An 11,347-nucleotide genomic window follows, 5' to 3' on the forward strand; every position below is an offset into this window, starting at 1 on the left:
GCCTGCAGGGCGGGGACCAGAGGATGCATTCTCATCATCCCTCGAATATGCTCAGTACAGCTCCATAACATGGTATTATTCCCATTGAATTTCAAGAGGTTGTTTAACATTGCCCCCAGGGAGATGCTGGACCTAGTGCCCTCCCAAGACGCTTGGTCTGCCCCCTCCATGCGGGTAGACTGCATCCTGCTGACTACACCAAGTGTAAGAAGGTGATAAGATGCAGTAAATCTGTCGACAGTCTCTAGTCGTGGATCTGCAACCCCTCAGACTTAGGCCTGCACCGTCTCGGTGCTCAGAGGTCGGAGCGCTGTTAATTCCCACCAAGACTGACTGCTTTCCCACGTGCCATGGCTTTTTTTTTTAGCTTAGCTGTGCCCCCTGAGTGCAAAGGTCAGTCCGGGGCCTTAAGCTTTCCCCAGTGCAACAAAGGTGACAGCCCCGGCAGTTCCGGATCCACCACGGAAAAGGTATGCCTGATCCGGTTCTTCTCCTTACATTTGTATGTATGAGTCCAGGGGGCGGTCCTCCGCTGTGATTGGCAGTTATCTCTCAAACAGTCATAGGGGAAGACTGTCAATCACTAGAAATGACCACCCACTGGACTCATCCACAGACACCAGGGATTCAGTTATGGAAATATATACATAAATGTGTATCAATCCGCTCAGCTCTTTCTGCTCTGTAACATCCTGCTTGCAGATCAGGAACTATTTTCACCATGTCGGGTTCCTTTTAATTAGTATCAAATACTTATTATGGGAACTTAAAGGGGTTGTCCAGGCTTGGGGCTCATGTCTGCAGTCACTCTCTGTGACCGCACAGTTGTGAATCCTCACATTGCATGCTGTTAGGCAGGCCCATGACCACACGGTTGGTGTGCGGCCCATCACGGCCGGGTGTCAGCTGATTCTCACAGCTCACACCCGGAACTAAGTGCAAAGAGTGGTCACAGACCGCTCCTGGCACTTTAACCCCCGACCTATAAAACTGTCCCACTAGTTAACCCCTTTAGTAACATAGTAACATAGTTTTGAAGGCTGAAGGAAGACCTTATGTCCATCTAGTTCAGTCTATTTTTAGTGCAGCTGTTCTGCATTGTTGATCCTGGGGAAGGCAAGAAAAACCCACAGAGTAGAAGCCAATTTTCTCCATATGGAAAAAAAATTCCTTCCCCTTAGCTGGGTCAACCATCTACCTATAATATTATGTTATTCATAACCTTCTATACTGTTACTCACAAGAAAAGCATCCATTTCTTTCTTAAATTCATTCAGTGAGTTGGCCATCACCACTTCCTCAGGAAGAGAATTCCAGAGCCTCACTGCTCTTACCGTGAAGAACCCTCTTCTATGCTGGTGCAGAAATTGTCTTTCCTCCAAACGAAGAGAATGCCCCCTTGTTCTTGTCACAGTCCTTGGTACAAACAGTTCATTGGAGAGATCTCTGTATTGCCCTCTGATATACTTGTACATATATATTAAGTCTCCCCTATGTCTTCTCTTTTCTAGAGTAAATAGACCTAGTTTTGATAACCTTTCTGGGTATTGTAGTGAACCAACTCCATTTATCATTTTAGTAGCCCGCCTTTGAACCCTTTCAAGTTCAGTAATGTCTTTCTTGAGCACCGACGTCCAAAATTGCACACAATACTCCAAGTGTGGTCTGACGAGTGATTTGTACAGAGGGAGAATTATGTTTTCATCTCGTGTCCCCAGACCTCTTCTAATGCATCCCATGACCCTATTTGCTTTGGTGGCAGCTGCCTGACACTGGGCACTCCAATTTAGCTTCTTATTGACTAAGATGCCTAAGTCTTTTTCCATGTCTGATTTCCCCAGCAGTTTCCCATTTAGTAAGAAATTATAGCATCTGTTTCTCCTTCCCATGTGCATAACCTTACACTTATCTGTGTTAAACCTCATTTGCCATTTTTCAGCCCAATTCTCCAATTTACTCAAATCTGTCTGTAGTTGCAAACTGCCCTCCTTTGTGTTAACTACCTTACATAGTTTAGTATCATCTGCAAATACTGATATTTTACTGTGTAAGCCATCCACTAGATCAATAATATATTAAATAGTAGGGGGCCCAATACAGAACCCTGTGGTACCCCACTAGTAACCCTGGCCCAATCTGAGTATGCACCATTAATAACCACTCTTTGTTTTCTATCACTAAGCCAGCTACCTACCCATCTACACACATTTTCCCCTAGCCCAAGCTTTCTCATCTTATTTACCAATCTTTTACGTGGGACAGTGTCAAATGCTTTAGAGAAGTCGAGATAAATTACATCCAATGATTCTCCTTGGTCCATTTGAGAGCTTACATCCTCATAGAAGCTGATCAGGTTAGTTTGACAGGAGCGATCCTTCATAAATCCATGTTGATATGGAGTTAAACATTTATTATCATTGAGATATTCCATAATGGTATCCCTTAGAAACCCTTCAAAAATTTTACCTACAACAGATGTTAAGCTTAGGTCTCTTTCACACTTCAGTTTTTTTGCATCAGTTCAAATCCGCCAAAAAGGCAGACAAGCGGATCCGTTCTGAACTGATGTGAACGGATGGCCAGAGGATCTGATTTTAGACGGATCCTGAAAATGAGGAAATTTAAAGAAACCGGTGGCCAGAAAAAGAGAGAGAGAGAGAGAGAATGAGAGAGAATTGTTTTTTTTGTCCGGCACCCAGAAAGAATTTCGGGTTAAATTAGTGTCTGGAGGATCCGCCAGAAAAAAAAACGTTGCAAGCTCCGTTTTCAAATCTTTGAGGATGGTGACGGACAGAAACTTTTGGCGGATCCGCAAAAAAAACGGATGCAACGGACGGCAAAACGGATCCTCAAAAGAAAATTGAGGATCCGTTTTTTTTCAAAACCTGGCGGATTGTGACTGATTGTAAAAAACTGAAGTGTGAAAGAGGCCTTACCGGCCTATAGTTTCCAGGTTCCCTTTTACACCCCTTTTTGAATATTGGTACCACATTTGCTTGCCGCCAATCAAAAGGAACAGACCCTGTTTCTATAGAGTCTTTAAATATAAGGAATAGAGGCCTGTCTATCACATTACTTAACTCCCTTAATACCCGAGGATGAATGCCATCAGGGCCTGGTGATTTGTCACTTTTAATCTTACTAAGGCGGTTCTGCACTTCTTCCTGGGTTAGGCAGGTAATACTTAATGGGGAGTTTACATTATCACTCTGCATTTCCCCTGGCAAATCCTTTTCCTGTGTGAACACTGTTGAGAAAAAAGTATTTAAAACATTGGCTTTTCCCACATCGCTCTCTATGATTTCACCCTCATTGTTCTTTAAAGGGCCGACACCATCAATTTTAATCATTTTACTGTTTATATAAAGAATAGTTTGGGGTTTGTTTTACTTTCCTTAGCAATGAGTCTCTCAGTTTCCACTTTTGCTAAATGTATTTGTTTTTTTACACATTTTATTTTTTCTCTATAACTTTTTAATGCTTCTTCATTGCCTTCTTGTTTTAGCTTCCTAAATGCCTTATTCTTGTTATTTATTGCCCTTTTTACATCCTTATTTAGCCACATTGGTGTTCTCCTGTTCCTAGCCCTTTTATTTCTGTACGGTATGGCTAGCTCGCAGTGTGTGTGTAAAACTGATTTAAATATTTCCCATTTATTTTCTGTGCTCCTATTTTTGAGGACATTGTCCCAATCAATTCGGCGAAGGTCCTCTCTAAGCTGATCAAACTTTGCATTCCTGAAATTCAGTGTTTCTGTAACCCCCTTCCAGGGCACCTTACTGAAGGACAAGTGGAATTGTATTATATTGTGGTCACTGCTCCCTAGGTGCCATCGACTTGTACTTCTGTTACTCTATCTGGCCTGTTGCTTAAAATTAAGTCCAGAAGGGCTGTCCCTCTAGTTGGGCCCTGCACAAGTTGTGACAGATAATTATCCTTGGTTACTGACAGAAATTGGTTTCCTTTCTGAGACACGCAGGTTTCAGTTTCCCAGTCTATGTCGGGGTAGTTGAAGTCCCCCATAATAACCACCTCATTGTGATTTGCTGCTTTGTCTATTTGTTTCAATAATACATTTTCAGTGGCTTCTGTTATATTTGGTGGCTTATAACAAACCCCTATGAGGATTTTATTACTTTTCCCTCCTTGTATATCCACCCATAGAGACTTCACCTCTTCATTTCCCTCTTGTATATCTTCTCTTAGTGTGGGCTTTAAAGTGGACCTTAGTGAACACCATAAAAAAGGCAAAAAGCAATACTTTATCATCATACCGCCGAACAAAAGGTGGAATAACAAGCGATCAAAAAGACGGATATAAATAAACATGGTACCGCTGAAAACGTCATCTTGTCCCGCAAAAAACGAGCCACCATACAGCTCCATCAATGAAAAAATACAAAAGTTATAGCTCTCAGAATAAAGTGATGCAAAAATAATTATTTTTCATATAAAAGTTTTTTATTGTATAAAAGCACCAAAACATGAAAAGATAAATGAGGTATCGCTGTAATCGTACTGACCCAAAGAATAAAACTGCTTTATCAATTTTACCACACGTGGAACGGTGTAAACGTCCCCCACCCAAAAGAAATTCATGAATTGCAGGTTTTTGTTCATTCTGCCTCCGAAACATCGAAATAAAAAAGCAATCAAAAAATATTATTTACCCGAACATGGTACCAATAAAAATGTCAGCTCGTCCCACAAAAAACAAAACCTCACATGACTCTGTGGGTCAAAATATGGAAAAATTATAGCTCTCAAAATATGGTGTTGCAAAATCAATTTTTTGCAATAAAAAGCATCTGCCATGTGCCCAGTGGTCCCCCCCCCCCACATATGGAGTATCAGCGTACTCAGGACAAATTGCACAACAACTTTTGGGGTCCAATTTCTCCTGTTACCCTTGGGAAAATAAAAAATTGGGGGCAAAAAAATCATTTTTTGTGGAAAAAATATGATTTATTCTCACGGCTCTGCGTTATAAACTTCTGTGAAGCACTTGGGGGTTCAAAGTGCTCACCACACATCTAGATAAGTTCCTTAGAGGTCTGCTTTCAAAAAATGGTGTCACGTGTGGGGGGTTTCCACTGTTTAGGCACATCAGGGGCTCTCCAGACGCAACATGGCGTCCGAGCTCAATTCCAGCCAATTTTGCACTGAAAAGTTAAACGGCGCTCCTTCCCTTCCGAGCTCTGCCATGCGCCCAAACAGTGGTTTACTTGCATATATGGGGTATCAGAGTACTCAGGACAAATTGCACAACAATTTTTTGGGTCCAATTTCTTCTGTTACCCTTGGTAAAATAAAAAAAAATTGGATGTGAAGTAATTTTTTTGTGAAAAAAAGTTTAATTTTCATTTTTTTTTTAAACGTTTCAAAAATTCCGGTGGAGTACCTGAAGGGTTAATAAACTTCTTGAATGTGGTTTTGAGCACCTTGAGGGGTGCAGTTTTTAGAATGGTGTCACTTTTTGGGTATTTTCTATCATATAGATCCCTAAAAGTGACTTCAAATGTGATGTGGTCTCTAAAAAAACCCCCAAAAAACAGGTGTTGTAAAAATGAGAAATCGCTATTTAACTTTTAACCCTTAACTTTCTAACAAAAAAAATAATTGGTTCCAAAATTGTGCTGATGTAAAGTAAACATGTGGGAAATGTTATTTATTAAGTATTTTGTGTGGCATGAAAATTCAAAGTTGGAAAATTGCTAAATTTTCAAAATTTTCGCCAAATTTCTGTTTTTTTTCACAAATAAACGCAAGTCATATCAAAGAAATTTTACCACTAATATGAAGCACAATGTGTCACCAGAAAGTGTCAGAATCACCGGGATCCATGTAAGCGTTATTACCTCATAAAAGGGACAGTGGTCAGAATTGGCCTGCTCATTAACATGCAAACCACCCTTGGGGATAAAGGGGTTAAACTTACAGCTCTATAACTTATCAGTGTTCCATGTATCCTCAAATCTTAATCCCTCTTTATACGTCCTGGTGATTCCTGTACAGGAAAAACCAGTACCAGTGTGATCAGTGGTCCATGTGACCTGTATGGAATAAAATGCAGCACAGAAATTAAAGAGTGCTATGTATTAAAGATGTACAAAGATAGAGATATGTCAATGTGCTATATAATCATTGCTTTGTGTTTATGTACTTTTTTTCTTAATTAAAAATAAACATGTTGTGGGCTCCCGCATAATTTTCATAACCAGCTGAAGTAAAGCAGACTGCTGAGGACTGAATCTGGGAAAGGGGCCATTATCCCTAAATGTTCCCAGGCTATTAATTTCAGCTCACAGCTGTTTGCTTACCCTTTACTGTTTAGTTTACAGAGGGACCTCAGAGAAAAAAAATTACATAGGGTGCCGCTACAAATTCTAACCAGCAAAATCTAAACAGACAGCTGTGGGTTGATATGAATAGCCTGGGAAGGGGGTCATGAATATTGCCCCCTCCCAGGATAAGAACATAAGCCCTCAGCCACCCTAGAAACGGCGCATCCATATAATGCAGCAATTCTGGTGCTTAGTCTTGCTGTTACCACTTGCCCTGGTGCAGCGACAAGTGGGGTATTAGGGTTGGGGTTGATGTCAGCTATTTTATGGCCTGCTGGCATCAAGCCAAAGAGTTAGTAATGGAGAGGCGTCTTACTATAAAAAAAATTACTGATCAAATTTTATGTGGTGTTTCTCAAGGAACCGGAGTTTTTAAGTGCACCTCTAAAAAAATGTTGTACCTGTGGGATCCTAGATCATGGGGCTAAAACTATCAAATGTAATAGCACTGGTGAGGTCTTTGAGATTTCACAAAGACTCAGCTGTAACAGTGATTTTGTTGTATATGTAATCACATGTAGTTGCGGTTTGCAATATGTGGGACACACTGTGCAGACACTGCTTTCCCGAATTAATGGTCACAGAAATAGAGCACAAAACGGCTTTTTAAAACAGTCTCTCAAGGCATCTACTAATTAAACATAACAAAATTTTTAACATAAAAGTAACTCCGGTGGAGCAGATACCCTCTGGTGTTGCAAATAGGAATGCTCTTTTAAACCGGAAAGAAACGTTTTGGATATATCGTCTGGGAACATTGTATCCAAATGCATTGAATGATATCATAGAGTTTGAACGTTGCCTTTTTTTTTTTTTTTTCTCTGGGTTTTTTTTTTCTTTCCTTCTTGCATCTATGTTGTCAAGGTTGGATTAATCAGTGGGTGTGCTCCTGAACTTGGTCCACACCCTAAATCAAGTTTCTGAGACTGGGATAAAAGGTTGCTACTATATATCAGTGTAACTGAATTTTATACTATTAGGATTTGTACTGTGTTTTTATGATACCTGATGAAGGATATACACTGTATCCGAAACGCGTTGTATCTCTTTTTTTTAACCTATGAAATAAAAAAAATATGGAATATCATCTTTGGATGTGAGTCCTGGGAAGCGCTGCCGTTTATGGGCTGGATGTGCCTTTCTTGATAGGATGGAAGATAAATTTCTTGAGATCTATGAAAATTAGTAGCTCCTTTAGGAAGATAAGCCGGGTCCATTTTTAACACTAACCTATCCTGGAATATTGATAGGAAGGGGGGATCTATTGACAGGGCCTGGAGATTACTCACTCTTCTTGCTGATACCAGAGCTACCAATAGGGCAGTTTTTAATTAAACGCATTGTATTGGTGCCGAGTGTAAGGGCTCGAATGGGGCCTGTGTAAAGGCATCTAAGACTAAGCTAAGGTCCCATGGTGGTAGTTGAGGAATGTGGACCGGGTTTGTGCGCTGGCAAGCTGAAATGAATCGAGCCACCCACTTATTGCCTGTCACATCATAATTATACAAGTCCCCTAGGGCCGACACCTGGACTTTTAGAGTGTTTACAGAAAGTTTCAACTCATGCCCCTTTTGTAGGAATTCTAGAATGGCTGAGATAGGTACCTCACTGGAAAACCCCGCTGAATGGAAGGCTAAAATTTTTTCCCATATTCTGGAATAGATTTTTGTTGTAGACTCCTTCCTATTTTGTAGAAGGGTATTAAGTTATCCGAGAACCCCTTTTGCCTTAATAACTCCCTCTCAAATTCCATGCCGTGAGGCATAGACCTTTGACCTGAGGGTGGTAGCAGGGGAAAATCCATGGGTCGAAGAGCGACATGGTTCTCAGCCACGAAAACCACGGCCTCTTGGGCCAAAACGGGGCTATTAAGATGACCCTCGTCCCTTCTTCCCTTATTTTTCTGATGACAGTTGGTAACAGTATCATTGGAGGGAAGGCATAGGCTGGTCAGAATGTCCAGGGTGTTTGGAGTGTCGAGCATGTCTGGATTGTCTGCACTAAACAGAGAAGCAAACCTTTCTACGTGTCTGTTGGCCCTCGTGGCGAATAGGTCTATCTCTGGTCTGCGCCACTTGGCTACATTCGTCTCGAAGGTTCACTGGCTGAGCACCCATTCACCCTGAAGGGTGTGGCGACTGAGGAAGTCTGCTCGGGAATTGTCTACCCCTTTGATATGGAGAGCAGACAAGGAGTGGAGGTGTCTTTCGGCAATTTTTAGAATTTCCTCCGCGATAGACAAGAGCGGACTTGATCGCGTGCCTCCTTGGCGGTTTAGGTATGCCATTGAGGTGGTGTTGTCCGAGTGAATCCTTGTATGGGTTCCTTGCAGTTGTGGGAGAAATTTAGATATGGCATAATATATTGCTTTTAACGCTTTCATATTGGATGAATCCTCTGCCTCAGCCTCGGACCACTGTCCCTGAACCATCTTCTCATCTAGATGGGCTCCCCATTCGAAGGGGCTAGCGTCAGTAGTAACTATCTTTGAGGGAACAACCATCCATGGGACTCCTCCCGAGAGGTTGTCTGGGTCTAGCCACCACCTTAGGGAACTGGTCACCTCTGTTGACATGGTCATTCTGCCTTCTAGCCGGCCCTGCAATCTTTCTACCTCTTTTGCAAGACGGACCACTATGGAATTGGGCCCACTGAACTGCCGGAATACAGGATGTTAGGGAGCCTAGCAAGGACATGCCCTCCCTTAAGGACATCTTAGGCCTACTGATAGCCGTCCGCACTTTAATAATTATAGTCATTCTCTTTGTTTCCGGCAGGAGGCACTTTAGACTTACTGAGTCTAGATGAAGGCCTAGGAACGTCTGGCAGGTTACCGGGTGTAGTCTGGATTTTTCCCAGTTGATTAGCCAGCCAAGTTCCTGCAAGGATGAGATATTAGCTAGTTTGTGTCTGCATTGAGAACTAGAATTTCCCACTATCAGCAGATCGTCCAAGTACAAGACTATTAAGGTGTCTTTTAACCGTAAATGTGCCATCACCTCCAGCATTAATTTGGTGAAGACGCGGGGTGCCATGGACAGCCCAAAGGGCATTGCCGTAAACTGAAGATGACATATTTGGCCTCTTAACATGACTGCCACTTGGAGGAACTTTTGATGCCCCCTGTGTATTGGAAGATGGTAGTAGGCATCCTCGAGGTCCAAGACTGCCATGTAGCACCTAGGAAACAAGATTTTTATAGCTGATCGTATCGATTCCATTTTAAATGATCCCAGCCTCAGAAAGGTATTTAGCTTTCTCAAATTAATTATGATCCTAAATGAGCCGTCTGGCTTAGGGACCAGAAATAAGGGAGAATAGAAACCCTTTCCCCCTTTCGTGTGCAGGAACCTGTATAAGGCCGGGATCACACACAGCGAGATACGGCCGAGTCTCGCAGGTTAAAACCAAGCTCTGGCGCCAGCACTCTGGAGCGGAACGTGCAGCCGCACAGCAATACATGGAGCTGCACGCTGCGCTCCAGAGTGCCGGTGCCAGAGCTTGGTTTTAACCTGCGAGACTCTGCCGTATCTCGCTGTAGTGTGACTCCGGCCTAAGAACGTGTTTGGTTAAGAGGCCCACAATCTCCAGCTCCAATGCCTCCTGCTGGGCTGGAGACTTTGGAGAAGTCAACAGGAAGGAGTCCGGTGGGTACCAAACAAATTCTAATTTCAGGCCCGATGTAACAATGTCAATGGCCCAAGGGTTAGCAGTTATCATTCCCCATTGATGGGAAAAGTATAGCAACCTCCCACCTACCGGTAAATTTGTCCCCAGATCTGAAGGGGCATTTACCAAATGGGTTCCCCTTCTGTTTGGGATCCTTGTTGACCCAGCGGTCTTGGGACCTGTAATCCTTTTTCCCAAACGAAGGCTTCCTGAAGGCCCTCCTTAGAAGGGAACGTACGGGTTAGGGAATCCCTTCTTCCTCTCCCGCTTTAGTCAGGATTTCATCTAGGACTGTGCCAAACAGGTACTTGCCCTGACAGGGCATAGCGCAGAGCTTGGATTTCGTCTGTGTATCCCCCTTCCACCCCTTCAACCATAAAGCCCGACGGGCCGCGTTGGTTAATCCTGCCGATCTGGCAGCTAGTTGGAGGGAATAGGCTGAGGCGTCTGATAGGAAGGCGGCCGCACCTCTGATTAGAGGAAAGGAAGCTTGTCTCTCGATGTTCTGTTCTTTATATTCTCCTCCAACTGGTCTAACCATATCAACATGGCCCTCCCAGTACGTGGCGGATATTGCCGACTTGAAGGCCCCTGTGCACGTTTCACAGGATCTTTTGAGTATCGGCTTTGCAATCTAAGGGATCAGGTAACATACCCGAATCCTCCACTGGCAGGGAGGATCGGCGAGAGGTGGAGGCTACTGCCGCATCAACCTTGGGGGGGCCTTGGCCCAATAGGCTAATTCCTCATCGTCAAACGGATATCTCCGTTTGGAAGTCACTGGAGGAAACCTCTTGTGTCCCTGTTTTTCCCCACTCTCTTTACCAGCTCCTTTATTGCTGGGAAAGCTCGGACCTTCTTTTGGGAGAGTACAGCAAACATTTCCTGGGGGGTTTTGGGGTCTTTAGTGTCTGACGACCCCATTGTATTGCGCACCGACTTGACTAGATTATTAATACTGTCGGTGGGGAAGCAACTGTGTTCCTCCTCTTCTGAGGATAGGTACTCCCGGAACTCATCCGAATCCAGTTCCCGCGTTTCTGAAGGTGACCTGGACCCCGGTGAGGTGATCTCCCTGCTGGATACTTGTCCTCCCATACTACTAGAACGCCCAGGGGCCTGTAGCTACTGTCTAATAATTGAACGGATATCTTCCGTTCTAACTGAAGACTCCCCTTGCAGGGTCTGCCCGATACAGATCTGGCATAATCTTAGGGTAGCTACCAGGGAGAGGTTAGGAGCATAAGGCACACTCTTTATGCTTGGATTTCTCTTTTGGCCTATGGGTATACAGAGAACGCCATCAGCTACATAAGCGTGACTAAAAACACTCA

This window comes from Dendrobates tinctorius, unplaced genomic scaffold (assembly GCF_039654945.1).
Source record: "Dendrobates tinctorius isolate UK_male_01 unplaced genomic scaffold, ASM3965494v1 ptg000006l, whole genome shotgun sequence".
Taxonomy (NCBI): Eukaryota; Metazoa; Chordata; class Amphibia; order Anura; family Dendrobatidae; genus Dendrobates; species Dendrobates tinctorius.